The sequence below is a fragment of the Lagenorhynchus albirostris genome, chromosome 18 (assembly GCF_949774975.1).
Source record: "Lagenorhynchus albirostris chromosome 18, mLagAlb1.1, whole genome shotgun sequence".
NCBI lineage: Eukaryota > Metazoa > Chordata > Mammalia > Artiodactyla > Delphinidae > Lagenorhynchus > Lagenorhynchus albirostris.
This window is the reverse complement of record NC_083112.1, coordinates 49,197,842-49,222,648: the sequence shown is the minus strand read 5'-3', so window position 1 is coordinate 49,222,648 and position 24,807 is coordinate 49,197,842. Positions and strand designations below refer to the sequence as shown.

Below are 24,807 nucleotides of genomic sequence, written 5' to 3'. Positions count from 1 at the left end.
ATTTCTCCAGAGTTTACTAAATCAAGGTGCCTGTTACCAAACTGCGTTTTACTTCCTTAAAAAAAACGGACACAGTCCTTTTTCCTCTGGAGAGTTATCTAAACAATCTTTACTACAGTGATTGTGTCTTGAAAAACAGCACCTCCCCCTTTTTAAAAAATGTGTAAGGAGTTTACCATATCAAAAGCCCCCCAGATGCTGTTATTTATAATAATTACTGACTGTTTGGGCAAAGTACTTTAAATTCTTTGGGAAAATAGTGTTGTCTAAATATAAATAAATAAAGTCTCAGTTGTACTATGTGGCGGGTTTCTTTAGCAGCTGGGAAATTAATAGTCAGATGAGAAAAACTTCCTATAAATAAGACTTTAATTTTTGAAAATTCATGTATTCTAGTATCTGTAATTGAAAGACTGTCCAATAGTTTTTCACAAAAAGGCCTGTAGCTGAGCTGAAGAAAATAAAGCTCATTGTTTTAGATTCCATCAGTTACTTTGTAAACTAGTTTAATATATCCTAAGGGCTCAGAACTCCCAATATTTTAGTTAATGTTACCGCTGTTACGTTATGGTAAAATACCTTATCACAGATGATCTCAGGATTCTAACCATGATTAAAATGAATTTCATTTTATGCTTATTTGTTAAAAATTTATTTTTAGCTTTCACCTAGGTTGAAATTGGAGTGCAGCATGTTCTTTATTCTGAACGTTATCACCATCTTTATTGTATTAAGATTTTTGCGTTCTGTCAGTAAGGTGGAAGTGGTTGCATTTTTCCAGGACTTTAAGGAATGTTTTATGATTCTTGGTGGTTATTTTCTTCAGATCTGATGCATGACACATCATTGCTAATTTCATTGATGGTCAAAGTTTGTTTATGGGTTATGGCACCTTAAATTCTCAACAGTGGCTGTTGAGTCTTCCCTGGCCTCATTGGAAGGTCAATTAAAATATCTCATTTTATTTACTTTCATTTTGTATTTAGATATTAGAGGTTGGATGCGCTCTTTACAAATAATAACATGCTTAGGCTTATTTCCCCCCTTTGGTCCTGTAGGAGGAGTGGAAGCCATATGGCTTTTTGATAAAAGAAAAAACAAACTTTTCCTGTTTATTGCCATTTCCCAGTTGAGTCTTTGATCTAAAGATATAGATTCCTATTTGCTCCAAACCTAGAGAGCCCCTGGCAGAGGATCATTAATTTGAAATGCCAGTTGTTGTCTACCTAAGGATTATCTCCAGCTGTAAATCAGGGGTTACAAACTCAAACTGAGGGGAAGAAGGTTGAGTGAGGGCCATAGAGGACTAGATAGAGAGGTCCTTTCTCAAGCTGCTGTTAGCTCCAACTGGAAGTTACATTATCAGAATATAAGCCCAGCGTTGCCGGAGCTTTGGATTTCTCAAGAGAAGATGGAAATCTGGAGTTTTATGTATGAGTCCACATTTTAAAGTATCAGCAAATATTTTAAACATACAAGAATCCTATCTGGGCTAAACAAAACACATCTGAAGGTTGGCTTCAGAGATCTAAGGGCTGCCACGTTTGATCTTGGGCGTAAATATTTGTTGAGTGGACAAGTGCAGTCATTAGATACTGAGTACTGTTTGTCACATTTCCTATTGAAATAGTGGGGAGAGTTAGGATAATTTGGGGGGGAAAATTTATGAGTCAAACTCCCAGAAGTGATGATTCTGCAATTGAACTTGTTAGAGGGATGGATTCATCACAGTATTACCGTCTAGTAGTATGCCTAGTATAGAGTAGAACAGTATTACCATCTAGTAGTATGCCTAGTATAGAGTAGAACAGTATTACAGTCTAGTAGTATGCCTAGTATAGAGTAGAACCTCTGGATCATTCTGAGCACGTTTGAGATGAGAAGGAAGAGGACCTGCTGTTTGCTTTGCTGCTGAGTTCTACATTTGAAGTAGAGAATTTTTTAGTTGGACTTTAAGATTATTGTTAAGTCTCCTAAGTATTTTCTACAGTCACTGAACAAAATATTGGAAGGTGGCCTGGAGCAGAAAGGCCTGAAAACATCCCCAAGTAAACTTGCCTCTGCTTTGTCTGTCATGCCTGTCTCTTTTCTGAAATGGGCCTGTCTGTAGGATGACCATATAATTTATTGTCTAATCCAGGACAATTTTTATTAAGAAAGGGGGCATCATTAAAATGACACAAGCATAACAGGTGTAAAACTGGACTGTTTAGGGCAAACAGGGACATGGGTGACCATAGATAATTGGCAAAGTTCGTGTTTCTGCCAAGCCACTGAGATGGAGGATTGTGGTTTCTATATATAAAACGATAATGCCTTGCAACATATCTACTCACACATCTTCTTTTTGGGGGCGGGGGTGTGGATCTACATGTGACCTCAGAGATGGGAACACTGCGCAAGTAGCTTGGGTCTGTTGTGGGGAGTTGCCATAGTGATGTGCCCTGTGGCTCCACACCTTCCGGGTCAGAGTCAACCTAAGGATGCTCAACCTGGGTCAGCCTGAAGCAGTGCTCAGCCAGAACGGTCTGATACATACATAGCTATTTCTGCCAGGTGCAAGAGGGGTATGGGTTGGGAGCAAATGAACCAGTTTCAGATCAAATATATGCCAATACAGATTGGATCCCATTTATTCAAGATGTGTAGTCTTGCATAGGAGGAATGTTGGACTTAGCACATTTCAGCCAAAGTTGGATATTTGAACTAGTAAAAGTGCTTAACTGTACATAACTTAATAAACAAATCACACTGGCATAAATGGAGTTGTAGACTTAAAACTGGTTGGAGAACCAAGAATATCTGATTCTCTACCTTACATCTTGGGAAGGTCACTAATATTCCTCAAATACTTACCTTTAAACTACGTTCAGAAAGAGGCTATGTGTATATATATATATATATATATATATATATATATATGTATAGCATTATCTCCATTTCCCTATTAAAAAGTAGAATTTGTTTTATGTTATATATATTTTTATCATATTAAAAAATAAGAATTGTTAGTGTTTATAACTATTGTTAGAGAATAAAGGTGTTATTTATCATTTCCATTAGACAACAGCATATACTTCATAATTTTAGAATGACTAGTCCTAAAAAGACAAAAACATGATTGCTATAATTTTCATTGATTTTGTTTATGTATATATGTTTATGTATATTTCTTGAAGCTCGAAAGAACGTACTTTCAAAGAGCTTTTACAAACTGTGTTCTTAAAATTAAAAAATGAACTTGACACCAGTTTTTTTAGCACTAAATTCTCTAAGTCTGTGGGTTTTTTGTTTGTTTCTCTTAAAATATTTAGTATTTTCTGCGCTTTACTCAGGTAACCAATTTTCAACTTAATTTTCAGTGATATACTTCAAAAAGGTCATTTTCAGTTCTTCCTCAGAGTTAAGGGTCAGTGGCTCTGGGAGTATGCTAGCAAGGAAACCAGAGAAATAGAAATCTGGAAATGTTCACACTTCTCTGTTTGCTTTCTGAGTACTTTGTGCTATTCTGGGTAGATCTCTCCTCATGTTTGCTGTAGTCATTTTTTTTTTTTTTTTATATTTGGTTGCATTGGGTCTTTGTTGCTGCACGCGGGCTTTCTCAAGTTGTGGCAAGCAGGGGCTACTCTTCGTTGAGGTGCGCAGGCTTCTCATTCTGGTGGCTTCTCTTGCTGTGGCCCGCGGGCTCTAGAGTGCAGGCTCAGTGGTTGTGGCGCACAGGCTTAGTTGCTCTGTGGCTTGTGGGATCTTCCCAGACCAGGGCTCGAACCTGTGTCCCCTGCATTGGCAAGTGGGTTCTTAACCACTGCGCCACCAGGGAAACCTCTCTCTCCCCTTCTGATTTGAGGTGGATTAATTTGCCCTGGCTCTGTGGTAGAATCTTGACTACAATATCTAGAGGAAAGGTAAAAATGTCAAGTTCCCTGATGATGTTCAGACTACTGGCCTGGGGACCACGGTTTGAGAACTGCCCTCAGTGATTTTGTTCATCTGGTTGGGAATATGACCACTTCTGTTCCCCTGGTTATTTTTGTAGTTGTTTTCAGACTTGAAAGTTCAGGCTGAGTGTGAGGAGGAGGAATACGTGACTACAGAAGATTTTTAAGAAACTCGTCATTTTCTAGCTTAATAGCTTTGCATATCTTCTTCTCCAGACAGACATTATTCTGCCAGGCGTGATAAGACTAGCCATATGTTGAATGAAAACTTTACCTTTCAAGCCAAAGTTTTAAGTTCTGCAGATGGAATAAACAATTTTTAGGGAATATATTCTAATGTTGGGCGTCCCTGGTGGCACAGTGGTTAAGAATCTGCCTGCCAGTGCAGGGGACATGGGTTGAGCCCCGGTCTAGGAAGATCCCACATGCCGCGGAGCAACTAAGCCCCTGTGCCACAACTACTGAACATCATCAGGGAACTTGACATCATCAAAAACTGAGGGTGGGGTCCACCAGTCTGTTCTAACAAGCCGACCAGGTGATTCTGACACATTTACAGATTAGAAAACGGAGGTAAAGAAAGGTTAAATATTTCCCCGAGGATACAAGCCTTGTAATGATAGAAGCTGATTCCAGTCTGGGTAGATAGTTCTCTTATCTGCTGCTCTGGAATGCAATTGTTGAAAAATTAGCTTTTAGTTGTTAGTAATATGAAGTTTTATTCTATCACTTTTTCCCATTCTTTTTTAAGATAGTTGTTTTCCAGTTTTATTGAGGTATAATTAATGAGCAAAAATTGTAGGGACTTCCCTGGTGGTGCAGTGGTTAAGAATCCACCTGCTAATGCAGGGGACACGGATTCAAGCCCTGGTCCGAGAAGATCCCACATGCCGCAGAGCAACTAAGCCCGTGTGCCACAACTACTGAGCCTGCGCTCTAGAGCCCGCAAGCCACAACTGCTGAGCCCACTTGCCACAGCTACTGAAGCCCGTGTGCCTAGAGCCCCTGCTCCGCAACAAGAGAAGCCACAGCAATGAGAAGCCCGCTCACCGCAATGAAGAGTAGCCCCCGCTTGCTGCAACTAGAGAAAGCCCGCACGCAGCAACGAAGACCCAGTGCAGCCAAAAATAAAATAAATAAATAAATTTATAAAAAAAAAATTGTATATATTTAAAGCTACAATGTGGTGTTTTGATATACGTATCAAATGAAAGGGTTACCACAATCAAGCTAATTAACATATCCATCAACTCACGTGGTTATCGTTTTGTCTGTGTATGGTGAGAAAACTTAAGATCTACTCTTTTAGCAAATTTCAGGTATACAATATAGTATTATTAACTATAGCCACCATGCTTTCTGTACATTAGATCTTCAAAACTTTCTCATCCTGCATAACTGAAAGTTGGTACCCTTCGACCAACATCTCCCCATGTCTCCCATCCCCCATCCCCTGGCAACCACTATTCTACTCTCTGCATTTCTGAGTTTGACTTTTTAGATTCTGTATATAAGTGAGATCATGCAGTATTTGTCCACTTCCCCCCACTTTTATATTAAAAATCTCCACAGTTAAATATGCTCATTAAATTTGTAAAATAATAATGAAATGCTGAATGCATGCTTGGATATAGTTTTGCCAGTGTGTATTTTTGTTTTAATGGAAAGTAAAAAAAGTCTGTATGATTTGTTAGGCTGGTGTAACTGAACTCCGGTGTATCTTTTACGTAGTGTCCTTAGGAGTGGCAGGGAAGTAAATTATGAGAGTCTGTTTGCAACCTTTAACACTACTTTAGAATAAAAAATCTTTAGGGTATGTATTTAAGAACAGGTACAACCATGCATTTGAATATATTTTAGTGACTCATAAAGGATACAAATATTGTAAAGTATAACAAAGTACGAAGTATAAATTATAAACTGTATTATAATATAAAAGTATATAATTATATAGTATAAAGTATAAAATTATACTATAAAAATAATGCATCTTACCATCATTATAAAACATACAATAAAGCAAGAAATATTGGCACCAAGTTGTGCTATTTTAATTACCTTGGGTTAAAGGGAAAAGAATATGTAAATTTTTAAGGTTAGATAAAGCCCATTGACCTAATGGGCTGATGTATGGTTTTGTAAGAGTTCAAGTAGAGAAAAATGGTTCATAAAAAAGCAGTCTTGGAGTCCACAGTAACATTAGCATGCTGAACTTGTGCTGTAGCATTCAGTGCTGTAGGCATGTGCTTTGAAAAATAACATCTTTCATCCCATTGAATTTAGCTTGTTAGTATAATTATTACTAGTTTTATGCTTGCGTTTGTGGGTATTTTGTAAATTGGTTTTGGTTTTAATGCTTTTTAGATTTTACCTCCTCACCTCCCCCTTTCTTTGTTCTGTAAAATGAACTATAGCACCCAGACCCCGGTAAGATGGGTCTCAAGGACACTAGTCCATCATCTTCTCAGACTCTTGACTTTCTGAATAAAGTGGCTATAATTTGCTCCAAAAAGAAAAAAAAAAAGCTTTTTAAAAGCTAGAGCTGTAAGCATCTAAAGTTTATATCTAGATTCTTGTGAACATATTTAAATAAAGTAACAGTAAAATAATTATGTTAACACCTTAATTTACCTTTAAAAGGATTCTGAACAACTATAAGTTTGGAAAACTCCTGGCTTAAACTTTCAGGTGTTATTTAATATGATTCCAGTCATCTATGATCCTATGACAGAAAGGGAAAAAATACGAGATTAAAATTTTGGTTGGTTTAATTTCAGATAATCTTAACGCAGGTTTTTGCAGCCCTATGAAAAAGATACGGAGTTATTCTTTTTCAAGTTACCGATCCCTTTCAAGTTTCATTTCTTGTAAGAGGTTGGGTTCGAAAGAGGATCTCCAAGTAATGGGATCTTCCTGGTTAAATATAGAAGCCTAAATTTGCTGCTTCAGTTCTTTTATTTTGTGGATGCCCTTAACTAGTTGGACAGTCTTCACTTTGGCACTGTTGTGAATTTTTACAGGAATTTCTAAAATTCTCAAATTTAGAACTGTGGAACTTTGTACTACCAGTATTATATAACTTGTGAGTAGTTTATGATCAGTTTCAGATTGCAAGTCAGTGCTTCTGGTTGAGCAAATCAAGTAGTATTTTGTATCTCACAATTGTATCTTCATATACATTTTCAGTAATTCATTATACAATGTGGACAAATACCTTATGGCTTAAGCTTTTACAAACAAATAAGCAAGTCTGTTTTCTGGCCCCAGACAGCTCCCAGCTTTTTCAGTTCACCTCTTGCTCTGGTTTCAGCCATTTAATTCTCATTAGCTAGGCAGCTTGAGAGATTTTTCTGAGTTTACCTGAAGTTAAACTGATGGCCTTCTCGCTTGGTTCTACAAATATTTCCTCTCCTTAGATTTCCAGTGACATGTACTTTATACCTGGTGGGATACCCCATTACTCTGTGTTGTATCTGTCTGATCCTGTTGCTCACTTTGAAGACCGGCCATGGCTCACGGGACCGGGGGCACGAACCCGTGTCCCCTGCATCGGCAGGTGGACTCTCAACCACTGCGCCACCAGGGAAGTCCTACTCTCTGACTCTTTGAATATTGTGCGCTGCCTGCTTGATTGAATTTCTTTTCAGTTTTGGAAGCTGGTCTTCCCTCTTCTGAGGAACGATCTGTTGTCCGGTCCTTAACCCTTCCTGTTGGTGCCCTCCAAAGCTGTTAACCATTGTTTACTGATTTTATTTCAGTTTTCATATGGAATTTTGCTAAGGCCAGTTGTCATGAATATAGCCTAGTGGTAGTAGGTAGTAGGCATGACCCCTCTATATTCATCCATAATTCTTTTATCTAATTCGAGGAGGGTTCCATAGGCTGGATCTAGGAAACCAGATTTCTGCCTAGTTTCTGATAGTACTAGTAAAGCAATATGAAAGTGGGTGGTATTATATTTAGTTTCTTGACAGCCCTTTATGTTTTAACTTCCCCTATTGATCCTAAATTCAAATGGTCAAATTTTTCTGTTAAAATATTAACTGGCATTTGATAAGTTTGCTTGTTCTATATTCTAAGTGTGTTAGTTATAGCAGTTGACTACTAACCCATAGCTAAAATGCCATTCGGGGTCTGGAAGTTAATTGGTGTTAACCCTTCTATTGGAAGTGAGGTTGAAGATATATATTTGAAATTATATTGTTCATTTTAATAAGTGAAGTGTGAACATGACTAAATTAAATCTATCTTAATATATGAGAAAGTATAGGAGTTCTCTGAAATAAAGAGTATATAAAAACAGTCTTTAATTTCTCAACTATTCTTACCTAAGTCCACCTTGTAGTTTAACAGAGTTTGTTATCTCTCTTTTGCTTGATCCACCACAATTATCTAGCATTTGATTCTACCTTTAGAAATTATACTCTAAACTTCTACGAACCAGGTTAAAAAATAATAGATATGTATTAATAATACCTCTAAGCAGTATATATTTATTAATGTTCTTGACCAGAGGGTCTCAGACTTTAACATGCATCACCTGTAGGGTTTGTTTTAATACTGATTGCTGGATCCCCACCCCAGAGATTCTGATTCACTTAGTCTGGGGTGAGGTCCAGAATTTGCATTTCTAACAATTCCCAGGTGATACTGATGCTGCTGGTCCAAGACCACACTTTTTTTTTTTTGCACTATGCGGGCCTCTCACTGTTGTGGCCTCTCCCGTTGCGGAGCACAGGCTCCGGACGCGCAGGCCCAGCGGCCATGGCTCACGGGCCCAGCCGCTCCGCGGCATGTGGGATCTTCCCGGACCGGGGCGTGAACCCGCGTCCCCTGCATCAGCAGGTGGACTCTCAACCGCTGCACCACCAGGGAAGCCCTTAAAATTAATTTTTAAAGCACGTTTTGTGGGTGCTGTCACCACCTCTAGAATGTAAGTTCTAAAGGGAGAGCAATCTTGTCTGTTCACGGTTGTATGGCCCAGACCTAGTTCTATAGTAAAGGTCCATTCCAACAAATTGAGTAAGTAGGAATTGGTCCCTGCCCTCAGGGAATTTAAATCCACTGGTGAGAACTTAAAGTCTATTGGCAACGATATGCATATGCTCTCATACTTGTTTGTTGCCTTTCATTAATTTTAATGTGTTTATTGTATTGGTTGCACAGTACTTTTTGCTATGAATGTTTATAATTGTAGAGACACCATAGTGCTTACAATATTAAATGGGATTATAAGACAGACTTTTCTTTAATAAGTAAATTGTGCAGTTTATGAAAAAAATTTTGTAGACTCATTTGAGTTGGACTTTTCCCTCCCCTATCAAAACACAGGAAGTTTAGTGAAGCTGCCAACGTGAGAATAGGCGTTTCCACGGCCTTTTCTTTGAATAATGTGAATCAAGCATTCACGCATCTGGAAGATGATCAGCAAGAGTGGCGTTGTAAATACATCCTTGCAAGAATTGGATATTTTTTAGTTTCAGTTCAGTTGTTATTTAGGCTTCTCTGTGGAAATACAATCTCATTTGGAAGGCTGTTTAGTTTCAAAATACTTCGAATGGCTTCTGTAAGTTTTTACTCCCAAATCTACAATGGACCATTTTCTTGGGCACTGATTTTTAAACCTTATTGGAAGTGCCTAAGAGGTGTCTCAAAAATTTTTTTAAAATCAAAAAGGGAAATGAATAAATGGAGAAGAGATCCACCAGGGTGAGACCAGGGATGGGAAAGAAAAAAAACTATGGCCAGTGTCTACGGTGAACTGTTGACCAATATTAAGATGTACGGTTCGTATTCCGGATTTTTTTGTTTGCTTAAACAGCATGCCCTTGTGACAGAGTATATATTTTTTACTTCCCTTGTGTTCTTTTTATCTAATGTTTATAATTAGAGCAGTTGATAGGTTGGATTATAGTTTTCAGTGGCCAGTGGGACGTGTACCAAGATACACATAAGGGTAATATTCATGCTCGGCAGTAACCCCATGGGTTGGGGTTCGACTTTAAAGAATAAACAACACAAGGAAAGATAACCTTATTTTTCCAGGAAAAAGTAAAAAGTGCCACAGTCATTTACATTTATAAATACAGGCCCTCTGTCTCTTCTCGTCCTCAAAAAGGGCATTTCCTCCCCATTCCCTCATTGCCTTCAGGCATAATTTGTCCATCCATGAGCATCTCCACATTTTCTTCAACGTGTGGTCCCTTTCATGGTGTAGGAGACCCTTTTGCTCCGTTGATAGATCAGTGTGTTTACTAAATGAGCATCTCTGGTTCGTCATTTCCCTTTTTTTAATGATGGAAATGATCCTTGAAAACCAGCTTTCCATTAGTAAGCTCGGCTTGAAGACATAAATATTGCTGATGGTGCATTTTTCAAGACCAAACATATAGCTGCTTATTAAGGCAAAAGGCAAACATAGAAATAGTTTAATAGCAGGTTTGCCTATTTAGCAGATTGTTTTCTTTTATTCCCGGAGTGGAAGATAAACTCGCAAGTCACTCTGTAGAAGGACAGGCTATAATATACATACTGAGCGTGAAAGTTGATGTCTGTCAGCAGTGGATTTACTTTACCCCGTTCACATTACCCCTGTTTACTTAGGAACCAGGCAGGTTAATAGCTTTTGTGTGAACGTGATTGTACCAATTAGTAGTTTCTCTAGAGATGTTGTTTGCTGTGATTAGGCTATGATGTTTCTGCTGAGAGTGGAGTTAGTTCTGGACATTGACAGTGGGAACCGGCATGTATGTCCTGTAATTTTTTCTTAGCTGTTTACATTTTCCAGATGATTTATTTTTAAAAGTCATGCTGTCACCATGAAAGAAAATTACAACAAATGGTCTGCAGATACTCAGATCTCTGTAAATCAAGTGGAGACTTTGATTGGTTTATTAAAATTGTTGATTTAAAAAAATGTTTCAATTGCCTCAGTACCTGATACCACAAAGGGCTTTGTATATGTTTTCAGTTTTTGGTTCTTACTCTTAATGAACAAAGTGTTTGTCTAATGCAGATAGGCTAAATGAGGATGAAAATCCCATCCTTTACTCAAATCATTCTCTATTTTGGACATGTTCACATATTAATCTATCTCAAAAGAAGTGACTGTCTCCTGCTGGAGTTTTCATTTGCTGGTTGGTAGCTTTGCAAAGAAGAAAAGACTATTGACTCTGCAGGTGTGACCATGTGGAACAGAGATAACAGACCTTCAACTAGAGAAGTCAGACTGGACACAGGAAATTGAAGCTCTGGACCACACTCTTCCATAATTAAACATGTGACACAAATGCTCTGTTAATCTGGGTCACGGTTTTACAGTTTGTTCCTTTGTTCATTACCTCATTTGTTCATTCACTCATTCTTTCAACCATCTATTCATTTGTTCACTTATCAGGGGAACTGAACGCTTCCTGTGTGCCTGGCACTCCATCGGAGACTGATATGTATAAAACAAAAACATTCCCTGCTTCATGTATCTTAGAGTTTTGTGGAGGAGTGAGACAAAAGTGAGTAAAAAGAATAGCATATTGTAGTAGTTGAGTGCCTGGGCTGGGCTCTGAAGTGTAATCACTGTGACTCAAAGCTCTACCGCTGTGGGCTCCATGCCCTGGGGAAATTCCTGCATCTCTTTGTACCTTGGTCTCCTCATCTGTAATACGGGGATGGTAGCATTGTTATGAAGGTTAAGTGAGTCCATTTATATAAGGCATTTAGAACGCTGCCATCTCAAAGTATTAGGGAGATGTTAGCTACATGTCCACAAGTGTCCAATTTCAAAGATGATAGGGGCTGTGAGGGAAAAGAACGTGGTGCTATGAGAGAATAAAAGGAGGAAACTTTTGATTGTCCTGTGTAGTAGATTCTCCAGCTCTCTTTTACTAATAAAACCTTAAAATTTTCTTCATTTATCTCTCCCTCTGCCACTCAGCCCATATGCTACAAAAGGCTGGCCCCATCCCCAGCTTGAAAGTGGGAAATGCCATTGATTTAGCCAGGATTCCTGCAGCAAGCCAGTTTTATAAGTTTGTACCTGGAGACCCAGTAGTCCCAGGGAATGTATCCGTTTGTGACAGTGCAAGATGAGAGGAATTTTCTTGGGGCTCCTGAGAAAGGAGCCTTGGTTGTTGTTTCCTCCTTGGTGGTTGTGTGTAGATTTAAAGCCTGGAAATGTTATTGTTATTTCACTGCCAGAGTGATGATGAAACAGAGGAGGGCACTCTGGAGAAAAACTAAACTCTGATAGGAACAGTCCAGATTACCACCTACATGCAGACGTTTTCAGTTTACGTGAGTTGAGTTTTCTGCTACTCATAGTGAAGAGTAAGAGATGAGTCAAGGGAGGCTTACTGTGGAGATGACAATTAAGGATGATGCCCGTTTGCTGACTTTTTCTTTTTCTTTTTTTTTTTTTAATAATGGGTGGGTTTGTTAGATAAGAGGAAGGCAAGTTGGAGGAGTCGGGGAGAAATAGGTTTTAGGGCAAAAATCTCATTTGTAAAATGAGAAGGCTGGATGTTAGCAGTGATTTCTTTTTCTGACCGAATATTCCTAAGAGAGATTACATCCTTCCATCAGAAATTATGATTTTAAGACCCCTGGCAACCATTTTCACCAACACTGGGGCTAATGAAATCAGTCTCAGCAGGGGGTGGGGAGGGTGATCTGAGGGTGTTTTTCAACCCAGTTGCACATAAGAACCTGTGGGAAGTTTCAGAAAGTATACAATCTACTAGACCCTTCGGCCCCTCCCCAGATACCTTCTGTCAGAATCTCTAGGGTAGGACCTGGAAATCTATTTAAAAACTGGGAGCTGGGATGCAGCCAGCTTGGCACTTATATGCAGTTTAGATTTGGGGAACCACTGCATTAAGGAATGTAAGGCCCCTTCCTGTATAGGTTTTTTTAACATCTTTATTGGAGTATAATTGCTTTACAATGGTGTGTTAGGTTCTGCTGTATAACGGAGTGAATCAGCTATGCGTATACGTATATCCACATATCCTCTCCCTCTTGCATCTGCCTCCCACCCTCCCTATCCCACCCCTCCAGGTGGTCACAAAGCACAGAGTCGATCTCCCTGTGCTCTGCGGCTGCTTCCCACTAGCTATCTATTTTACATTTGGTAGTGTATATATGTCCATGCCACTCTCTCACTTCTTCCCAGCTTACCTTTCCCCCTCCCCATGACCTCAAGTCCATTCTCTACGTCTGTGTCTTTATTCCTGTCCTGCCCCTAGGTTCATCAGAACCAGTTTTCTGTTTTGTTTTGTTTTCTTTTAGATTCCATATATATATATGTGTTAGCATAAGGTATTTGTTTTTCTCTTTCTGGCTTACTTCACTCTGTATGACAGACTCTAGGTCCATCCACCTCACTACAAATAACTCAATTTCGTTTCTTTTTATGGCTGAGTCATATTCCATTGTATATTTGTGCTGCATCTTCTTTACCCATTCATCTGTCGATAGACACTTAGGTTGCTTCCATGTCCTGGCTACTGTAAATAGTGCTGCAATGAACATTGTGGTACATGACCCTTTTTGAATTATGGTTTTCTCCGGGTATAGGCCCAGTAGTGGGATTGCTGGGTCATAGGGTAATTATATTTTTAGTTTTTTTAAGGAACCTCCATACAGTTCTCCATAGTGGCTGTATCAATTTACATCTCCACCAACAGTGCAAGAGGGTTCCCTTTTCTCCAAACCCTCTCCAGCATTTATTGTTTGTAGACTTTTGTTTTTGTTTTTGTTTTTTTGCGGTACGCAGGCCTCTCACTGTTGTCGCCTCTCCCGTTGCGGAGCACAGGCTCCGGATGCGCAGGCTCAGCAGCCATGGCTCACGGGCCCAGCTGCTCCGCGACATGTGGGATCTTCCTGGACCGGGGCACGAACCCGTGTCCCCTGCATCGGCAGGCAGACTCTCAACCACTGCGCCACCAGGGAAGCCCCATGTTTGTAGACTTTTTGATGATGGTCATTCTGACCGGTGTGAGGTGATACCTCATTATAGTTTTGATTTGCATTTCTCTAGTGATTAGTAATGTTGAGCATCCTTTCTTGTGTTTGTTGCCAATCTGTATATCTTCTGGGGAGAGATGTCTGTTTAGGTCTTCTGTCCATTTTTGGATTGGGTTGTTTGTTTTTTTTGATATTGAGCTGCATGAGCTGCTTGTATATTTTGGAGATTAATCTCTTGTCACTTGCTTCATTTGCAAATATTTTCTCTCGTTCTGAGTGTTGTCTTTTTGTCTTGTTTATGGTTTCCTTTGCTGTGCAAAAGCTTTGAAGTTTCATTAGGTCCCATTTGTTTATTTTTGTTTTTATTTCCATTTCTCTAGGAGATGGGTCAAAAAGGATTTTGCAGTGATTTATGTCATAGAGTGCTCTTCCTATAAGAGTTTGATAGTGTCTGGCCTTACATTTAGTTCTTTAATCCATTTTGAGTTCATTTTTCTGTATGGTGTTAGGGAGTGTTCTAATTTCATTCTTTTACATGTAGCTGTCCAGTTTTCCCAGCACCACTTATTGAAGCGGCTGTCTTTTCTCCATTGTATATTCTTTCCTCCTTTATCAAAAATAAGGTAACCATATGTGTGTGGGTTTATCTCTGGGCTTTCTATCCTGTTCCATTGATCTATCTTTCTGTTTTTGTGCCAGTACCATACTGTCTTGATTACTGTAGCTTTGTAGTATAGTTTGAAGTCCGGGAGCCTGATTCCTTCAGCTCCGTTTTTCTGTCTCAAGATTGCTTTGGCTATTAGGGGTCTTTTGTGTTTCCATACAAATTGTGAAATTTTTTGTTCTAGTTCTGTGAAAAATGCCATTGGTAGTTTGATAGGGATTGCATTGAATGTGTAGATTGCTTTGGGTAGTATAGTCATTTTCACAATGTTGATTCTTCCAATCCAAGAACATGGTATATCTCTCCATCTGTATGTATCATCTTTAATTTCTTTCATCAGTGTCTTATTGTTTTCTGCATACAGGTCTTTTGTCTCCCTAGGTAGGTTTATTCCTAGGTATTTTATTCTTTTTGTTGCAATGATAAATGGGAGTGTTCCCTTAATTTCTTTTTTCAGATGTTTCATCATTAGTGTATAGGAATGCAAGAGATTACTGTGCATTAATTTTGTATTCTGCTACTTTGCCAAATTCATTGATTAGCTCTAGTAGTTTTCTGGTAGCATCTGTAGAATTCTCTATGTATAGTGTCACGTCATCTGCAAACAGTGACAATTTTACTTCTTTTCTGATTTGGATTCCTTTTATATCTTTTTCTTTTCTGATTGCTTGGCTAAAACTTCCAAAACTATGTTGAATAATAGTGGTTAGAGTGGGCAACCTTGTTTTGTTCCTGATCTTAGTGGAAATGGTTTCAGTTTTTCACCATTGAGAACGATGTTGGCTGTGGGTTTGTCATATATGGCCTTTATTATGTTGAGGTAAGTTCCCTCTATGCCTACTTTCTGGTGGGTTTTTATCATAAATCAGTGTTGAATTTTGTTGAAAGATTTTTCTGCATCTATTGAGATAATCATATGCTTTTTCTCCTTCAATTTGTTAATATGGTGTATAACATTCATTGATCTGCATATATTGAATAATCCTTGATTACTGGGATAACAAGGGCAACCAAAGGCAACGGCTATCATTGTCATGGGAAATCAGTGTCCACATAACCAGGGCAACCAGAGCATCAATGGCTATCACTCTCACTGGAAGTCAGGGTCCACATATAAGATTTTAAGCAACTTTATTTTGAGAAATACTACCAGTGTAATTGGATATCAGTCAAATTAAACTGTTTCTCAGAAATCCTGATTATGAACACCTAAGTGATCTATACTGATTTTTAAGTATATTTTGATATGACAACAGAAGTAAATTACAAAAGTAAAGAGTAAAGGTAAATTCCAGGGATAAAATGTGATTTAGTAATGGAAAGAATATGTTTTAGAGTCACAAAGACCTGAGTTGAATCCTCTTTCACCAAAATCACATATATATTGACCTTCCTCTCCACCTCTTTGGAGCAGTTTCTCAGAGCTATCTGAAATGCTGTCTCCTATGCTATAGTCCTCACCTTTAAAACCCCACTTGATCATGGTGTGTGATCCTTTTAATGTGCTGTTGGATTCTGTTTGCTACTATTTTGTTGAGGATTTTTGCATCTGTGTTCATCAGTGACACTGGCCTGTAGTTTTCTTTCTTTGTGACATCTTTGTCTGGTTTTGGTATCAGGGTGTTGGTGGCCTCATAGAATGAGTTTGGGAGTGTTCCTCCCTCTGCTGTATTTTGGAAGAGTTTGAGAAGGATAGGTGTTAGCTCTTCTCTAAATGTTTGATAGAATTCGCCTGTGAAGCCATCTGGTCCTGGACTTTTGTTTGTTGGAAGATTTTTAATCACAGTCTCAATTTCAGTGCCTGTGATTGGTCTGCTTATATTTTCTATTTCTTCCTGGTTCAGTCTCGGAAGGTTGTGCTTTTCTAAGAATTTGTCCGTTTCTTCCAGGTTGTCCATTTTATTGGCATATAGCTGCTTGTATTAATCTCTTATGATCCTTTGTATTTCTGCAGTGTCAATTGTTAGTTCTCCTTTTTCATTTCTAATTCTATTGATTTGAGTTTTCTCCCTTTTTTTCCTTAATGAGTATGGCTAATGGTTTATCAACTTTATCTTCTCAAAGAACCAGCTTTTAGTTTTATTGATCTTTGCTATCATTTCCTTCATTTCTTTTTCATTTATTTCTGATCTGATCTTTATGATTTCTTTCCTTCTGCTAACTTTGGGGTTTTTTTGTTCTTGTTTCTCTAATTGCTTTAGGTGTAAGGTTAGGTTGTTTATTTGAGAGAGTTCTTGTTTCTTGAGGTAGGATTGTGTTGCTATAAACTTCCCTCTTAGAACTGCTTTTGCTGCATCCCATAGGTTTTGGGTCGTCATGTTCTCATTGTCATTTGTTTCTAGGTATTTTTTGATTTCCTCTTTGATTTCTTCAATGATCTCTTGGTTATTAAGTATTGTATTGTTTAGCTTCCATGTGTTTGTAGTTTTTACAGATTTTTTTCCTGTAATTGATATCTAGTCTCATAGCGTTGTGGTCAGAAAAGATACTTGATATGATTTCAATTTTCTTAAATTTACCAAGGCTTGATTTGTGACCCAAGATATGATCTATCCTGGAGAATGTTCCATGAGCACTTGAGAAGAAAGTGTATTCTGTTGTTTTTGGAAGGAATGTCCTATAAATACCAATTAAGTCCATCTTGTTTAATGTATCATTTAAAGCTTGTGTTTCCTTATTTATTTTCATTTTGGATGATCTGTCCATTTGTGAAAGTGGGGTGTTAAAGTCCCCCACTTTGATTGTGTTACTGTCGATTTCCCCTTTTATGGCTGTTAGTATTTGCCTTATGTATTGAGGTGCTCCTATGTTGGGTGCATAAATATTTACAATTGCTATATCTTCTTCTTAGATTGATCCCTTTATCATTATGTAGTGTCCTTCTTTGTCTCTTGTAATAGCCCTTTTTAAAAAATTTTTATTTATTTATTTTTTATACAGCAGGTTCTTTTTAGTTATCTGTTTTATACATATCAGTGTATATATGTCAATCCCAAACTCCCAATTCACCCCACCCCCACAACGCCCCCACCCTCCCGCTTTCTCCCCTGGTGTCCATATGTTTTCTAATATTCTTTATTTTAAAGTGTAATTTGTCTGATATGAGAATTCCTACTCCAGCTTTCTTTTGATTTCCATTTGCATGGAATATCTTTTTCCATCCCCTCACTTTCAGTCAGTATGTGTTCCTAGGTCTGAAGTGGGTCTCTTGTAGGCAGCATACATATAGGTCTTGTTTTTGTATCCATTCCACCAGTCTGTATCTTTTGGTTGAAGCATTTAGTCCATTTACATTTAAGGTAATTATCAATATGTGTGTCCTTATTACCATTTTCTTAATTGTTTTTGGTTTGTTATTGTATGTCTTTTCCTTCTCTTGTGTTTCCTCCCTAGAGAAGTTCCTTTAGCATTTGTTGTAAAGCTGATTTGGTGGTGCTGAATTCTCTTAGCTTTTGCTTGTCTGTAAAAGTTTTAATTTCTCTGTCGAATGTGAATGAGATCCTTTCTGGGTAGAGTAATCTTGGTTGTAGATTTTTCCCTTTTATCACTTTAAGTATGTCCTGCCACACCCTTCTGGCTTGCAGAGTTTCTGCTGAAAGATCAGCTGTTAACTTTATGGGGATTCCCTTGTATATTATTTGTTGCTTTTCCCTTGCTGCTTTTAATACTTTTTCTTTGTAGTTAATTTTTTATAGTTTGATTAATGTGTGTCTTGGAGTGTTTCTCCTTGGATTTATCCTCTGTCGGACTCTCTGTGCTTCCTGGACTTGATTGACTATTTCCTTTCCCATGCTAGGAAAGTTTTCAACTATAATCTCTGAAATATTTTCTCAGTCCCTTTCTTTTTCTCTTCTTCTTCTGGGAGCCCTATAATTTGAATGTTGGTGTGTTTAATGTTGTCCCAGAGATCTCTGAAAGTGTCCTCAATTCTTTTCATTCTTTTTTCTTTATTCTGCTCTGTGGTCATTATTTCCACTATTTTATCTTCCAGGTCACTTATCTGTTCTCCTGCCTTAGTTATTCTGCTATTGATTCCTTCTAGAGAATTTTTAATTTCATTTATGGTGTTGTTCATTATTGTTTGTTTGTTCTTTAGTTCTTCTAGGTGCTTGTTAAACATTTTTTGTATTTTCTCCATTTTGTTTCCAAGATTTTGGATCATCTTTACTGTCATTTCTCTGAATTCTTGTTCAGGTAGACTGCCTATTTCCTCTTCATTTGTTTGGTCTGGTGGGTTTTTTCCTTGCTCCTTCATCTGCTGTGTGTTTCTCTGTCTTCTCATTTTACTTAACTTACTGTGTTTGGGGTCTTATTTTCACAGGCTTCAGGTTCCTAGTTCTTGCTGTTTTTGGTGCCTGCTCCCAGTGGGTAAGGTTGGTTCAGTGGGTTGTGTAGGCTTCCTGGTGGAGGGGACTGGTGCCTGTGTTCTAGTGTGTGGGGCTGGATCTTGTCTTTCTGGTGGCCACGACCACGTCTAGTGGTGTGTTTTGGAGTGTGTGTGAACTTATTATGATTTTAGGCAGTCTGTCTGCTAATGGATGGGGTTGTGTTCCTGTCTTGCTAGTTGTTTGGCATGGGGTGTCCAGCACTGGAGCTTGCTGGTCATTGAGTGAGGCTGGGTCTTGGCATTAAGACGGAGATCTCTGGGAGAGCTTTCGCCGTTTGATATTACGTGGAGCCAGGAGTTATCTGGTGGACCAGTGTCCTGAACTTGGCTCTCCCACCTCAGAGTCACAGCCCTGACACCGGGCCGGAGCACCAAGACCCTGTCAGCCACACGGCTATCTTGGCCACTGGGTAGTTGGAAGCTGCCCAGCGAGCAGTGGCCTGTATGCACACTGGCGCCTGCCTGCACCTCACATGAGCAGCGCTCCCCCTGTATAGGGTGTTTGATTACAACTCCAGGAACCAGCTTCAGTTAATTTAAGTCCAGGAAACAGCATGTACAGTAGGGGTGGCCACAGCACAGTCTTGTTAAAATGCCTCAGCTGCCATCAGGATGCTACTGCTTCTTGATACTACCTCTAGTCAAATTGTTATGACGTGTTCTTTCTAGAGTGATAATCAAAACACTGTCTTTGACTCTTGGCATGTTGGAGATATTATGAGTATATTATCAGTTACCAAATGCTTAGGTGCTTGATTGATGGTTATTAGAGCACCTGTTACTTGAAGAGCAGTTACAGTATCACTTTCCGTTTCAGCAGCTGGGCAATCCCAGGAGAAATCAGGTGGCCGATCAGCCTCCAGTCAAGGGTTGTGGTCTCTTGTCATTGTGTGGACATTATTACTCATGCTCTGCCGAAGTTAGAGAATAGGATAGCAGGGGATGATGTCTCTTGTCAACAGTGAGAAGGTGTCTTGGGGAAGAAATCAGTCAAGGACATACTGAAGCATAATTAGGAGCCTTGCTATAAGCAGTAGGGAGGTGAGATGTCTGGGGTGGGGGTGAGCCAAGGAGGGTAGTACTGGCTCCAGGGCTGACACAGGGCCCCAAATAAAGAGATGCTCTGCAGGAAGCAATTGCTCTAATTAATTTAATTAAGGTTTTATTTATGGCCATTTGGGGCTGCATTGGCAGCCAGGCAATTTGAGGAAGGTGGTAATGATTCTCTCGGCTTTGGAAAATGACGCTTCAGGCATTTTGGGGGAAGTTCATCTCTGCTTTGCCACATCTTTTTTTCCCCAGCCTCTACCCTCATAGGTTTATGAGTGGTGAAAGGAGAAAATTTAGTCGTGCTGGAAGGAAGCAGCATATTAACTCTTCTACCTCCTAAGAGATAGGTTTCTGCTTATCTTCCCCAGAAAGAAAGCAAGACGTAAATATAACACTATTCTCTTTGCTTATTTATTATTTTTGAGGTGATATACACTTTGGTAGTTGTCTTAGGTGTCATATTAAGCTTTAGAACATTGGGCACATTTGCGTTTGTTCCTCTGCTTCAATCTGCTATCCCTAATTGAACTGACTTTTATATTTAAACATCCGTCCATTGGAGAAAAGCAAAACCAATAATGGTATCAGTGTAGGATTTTTAGAGGTGATTTTTGGTTATGTGTTATACAGTGGAAGCATGAAAACCTTGTAGTTGTCAGAGTGTTTAAATTTCCTTGTCACCACCATTGTTATCAGCTCCACCATGGCCATTAGCAAATATTGGTTGAGGCTAATCAAGTGTAAGATTAGCGAGTTAGCGCCCCGGAATAAGAGGTTTCTACAGAAACAGATAAACAGGGATAGTAGCATGATTTTGTGTTAATTATGTCGGAAAGGTCTTTAGAGAATACACATCTGTTGGGCTTCTCCGTATCCCCTGATGTGAGATCAGCAGTTAGTCTCCAGGAATGCAGAAATTTCAGGGCCTGGGTCTAGAGTTTAGAGAAAAATGGCAGATAATTAAGACTTAAGGTTTTCTGTATGTTTATATTCCTTAATGAAATGTGACTCTTAATTTGTCTGAGACTTTTTAAAGTCAATACATCTATCTAGATGTAGCAATGAAGAACTTGGTGATTAGGAAATTTTAATGATGGTGGTTTTTCTGTCATTCTTAAATTTCTATAAAGAATGTGGCATTTATTGGTTTAATCAAGTTAAAAATTTCTTTAAATGACTTCATGGTGATTTCCAAGTTGCTCAGAAATGTAATCATGCCACTTCAAAAGAACAGCTTGGTAGAGCTACAAAGTTTATAGCACCTAGTACTTTTCTGAAGCTGTAGTATTAAAGAGATTTATAGCTCCTTTATATATGGAAATGGGAGCTCCAGAGCATGTGGTAATTGAAATCCACAGACAGTCCTTCACTTGGAGTCCTTTCTGGAATGCGGTGAGGAACTATTAAACATATATAGTCTTTAAACCTTTTTTCTTTCTTTCTTTTTTTTTAATAAATTTATTTATTTATTTATGGTTGCATTGGGTCTTCATTGCTGTGCGCGGGAGCTACTCTTTGTTGTGGTGTGTGGGCTTCTCATTGTAGTGGCTTCTCTTGTTGTGGAGCACAGGCTCTAGGCACACTGGCTTCAGTAGTTGTGGCACGCGGGCTCAGTAGTTGTGGCTCGAGGGTTCCAGAGCACAGGCTCAGTAGTTGTGGCTCACGGGCTTAGTTGCTCCGCTGCATGCGGGACCTTCCCGGACCAGGGCTCGAACCTGTGTCCCCTGCATTGGCAGGCGGATTCTTAACCACTGTGCCACCAAGGGAAGTCCCTAAACATTTTTTCTTTTAAGTTATCATGTACATTTCTTTTAGGCCATTGTGTATTATACATTCTAAGAGGTGTAAAAAAAGTTTTAAAAAAAGCAGTAGTAAACTGATAATGAGCTCCTGATTGCTTTGCTGCTTACTTTTTGTGGTACAGACACTCACTGGCCCCCAAACATACAGCAGAATTTTATTTTATTTATTTATTATTTTTTGTGTGTGTGTGGTACGTGGGCCTCTCACCGCCGCGGCCTCCGCCGCCGTGGAGCACAGGCTCCGGATGCGCAGGCCCAGCGGCCACGGCCCACGGGCCCAGCCGCTCTGCGGCATGCGGGATCCCCCCGGGCCGGGGTATGAACCCGCACCCCCCGCATCGGCAGGCGGACTCCCAACCACTGCACCACCAGGGAAGCCCAGAATTTTATTTTATTTTATATTTTGGCCTCACTATGTGGCATGCAGGATCTTAGTTCCTGGACCAGGGATTGAACCTTGGCCCCCAGCAGTGGAAGTGCAGAGTCCTAACAACTGGACCACCAGGGAATTCCCATACAGCAGAGTTTTAGATGCTCTCTTTTGTAAGCTCTGGTGGCTTAAGTAATCAGCATGGTATTGAAGGTGATGATGAAAAATCATGTTGACTCCTCATGGAAACACTCCGAATGGGTGCAGCTTAGCCTCGCACAGCGCTAGTGTCCCGTCTGTAAGACTCTAGTCATCAATGGGGTAATTTTGGTCCAACCGTATACTTCAGTCCTTGTTTCTCTCCTTTTTGATGTCTAACCTGGTTACTCTGAGAACGCCCACACTCCTTAACATGGCTTCACTTCTGCCCCTTCCCCCTGCCCCCCCCCCCACCATCCTGTACTCCAGCTCTGCGTTCCAGCCTCTCGAAACTTCTCACTATTCCTCATGCCCACCTGGCCTTTCACATCTTTATGTTCACACGCTGGTCTTTTTGTTGGGAATATCCTCTTATCCACCATCCTGGTGCTGTGGGGTTCTAATCATCACAAATGCTACTAAAGTCATTTCTGCAGTAAAATCTTTGATGTCAACCCCCAGCCCCCAGGTGAAGGTTGCTTCTTCCTCTGTGGCTCCCATACTCCTTTATTATGGAAGTTGTGTCATATTCTTAGTGTTCATTTGCAAGCCTTTCTCTGCCACTAGTCTGTAAACTCATTGAAGGTAGAGACAATGCCATTTTTCTGTCTTTAGCATCTGACGTATTGACTAATATGTATTCGGCATTCATTATATGCTTTGTTGAAATGATTTCAACAGAATATATACTTTTGTTGTTGTTTTAGAGTGTTTGTTCTGAGTAGGACTGTGCTATATCCAGGGGTGTAAGAAGGGTGACAGTCGACCTGGGCCTTAGAGGTTTATATTGCTTTTGGAAGAGAAAAGACACGCAGGAAGAATGTTAAATAATTAAAGACAGCGAGTGGTACTACCACTGTTTTAAGAAAAAGAACACGGAGAAAGCATATAGGTCCTCAGTAGAGAACTGGGTAAAAGATGTTATATTTATACAGAAGAGGAGAGGTATGGGGAAGTGGGATGGAGAAAATGCATGTATTTTGGAGGAAGAAAAGCAAGAAAAAAGGCAGTGCCAGAGCACAGAGACCACATGGAATTGGGACAACTAGCAAAGTACTTCATCTGAGTCTCCTTCCCTCTTCTATGAAGTAGGAATAATATTTGTATCTGCCCTACAGAATTATAAAAAGGAAGTGAGATGTAACAATTCACGTAAAGCATTTAGCATAATACCTGCAACGGAGGAAACGCTCACGTGATAGCAATCCATTATTATTATTATTGTTAGTACAGTGTTGTGATTAAATTGGAGTGGCCAGGCATAAAAACACACCTTTATGAGGGAACCATAGAAAGCAACGCCAGACAATGTGTGGGAAACCCAGTTAGAGAAATGAAGGCAAGGTAATAGGTCAGAGATCAGATGAAAGTGGGAATGAACAGGTTATCTGGTCAGTGTTGGGGGAAGGGAAAAGCAGAGAAGTGTGAAGAGCAGTTGAGAACTGAACACAAGGAACTACTGAAAAGAAGAGTGCTTGCTCCAGGCGGTTTAAAAAAGATCTGCTTCTGGCTGGGACTGGAGCCCATCACTGAGCATGCCCAGCCCGAGAGCCCGCTCCGCTGGTACGAGCAGGTGTCCAGAACGAGTGAGCTAGCTGGTCATTAGAGGGACTTGTGGAAAGCAGGGTGTCGCGGTACAGATTGTGATGAGAGATAGGGCAGTGGTGGAGGTAAGTAGGGAGATTGTTGAGGCAAAAGAATGGCTAAAAGCTTTATTGGAAACAGGATCCCAGTTTGAGTTTACATAGGGCTTTCTTTCTACTGCCCTAGGTTTGAAAGGCAAGGTCTTGCAATCCAGAGATGGTGTCTGTCTCCTGGGTCCCTAGGGGAGTCCTCAGTCACTTGTTTGGCCTTTCTCAAAATATTAGACAGCTTCTATGCCCAGTGTTTCAGCTTTAGTAGATTGTTATTTTATTTTTTTAGGTATGAGCTAAAAAGAGAAAGTCTTAGTTATTATGCTTTTGGAAATGTTCAGGATTTTTGTCATGCAATATAGCCAAAACATTTTCTACCTAAGGTATATACGTTAAATATAGCAGTCTTAGATTACTGTTCTCTGACTTGCATGTTTATAAAAAAAATCACCTGAGGTGCTTGTTAGACAATTTAGATTTCTAGACCTCACCCCAGACCTACCTTATTTCTAGGGAAAACACCTTGGAATTCATGTTTATAAGCATCCCAAGTACTTCTTGTGATCAGGCAACTTGGATAAGTATTGCTTGTGACAAATAAAAGCCTTTTAAATTCCTCTATCCTTGTAGGTCAAGGATTCTAGTTTTTATTACTAAGTCATGGTCTGATTGTACTCTGATTCAGACTTTGAGAAGTCATAAGAAAGGTTTACTGTATTCTCCTTGTTAGACCAGGAGTTCAACCTAGTGGTTCTCAACTGGGAGGGGAGTGGGTTTTTATCCCCCAGGGGGCATTTGGCAATG

General features: G+C 39.5%; 2 protein-coding genes across 3 annotated transcripts in view; one reads left to right on the top strand and one right to left on the bottom strand.

Moving 5' to 3' along the window:
• UCHL3 (ubiquitin C-terminal hydrolase L3) overlaps nucleotides 1-24,807 on the bottom strand; it is a 346,469-nt gene that overhangs the window by 105,874 nt on the left and 215,788 nt on the right. The window lies entirely within an intron of this gene.
• The window catches only part of TBC1D4 (TBC1 domain family member 4), a 216,731-nt gene that overhangs the window by 1,557 nt on the left and 190,367 nt on the right, over nucleotides 1-24,807 (top strand). The window lies entirely within an intron of this gene.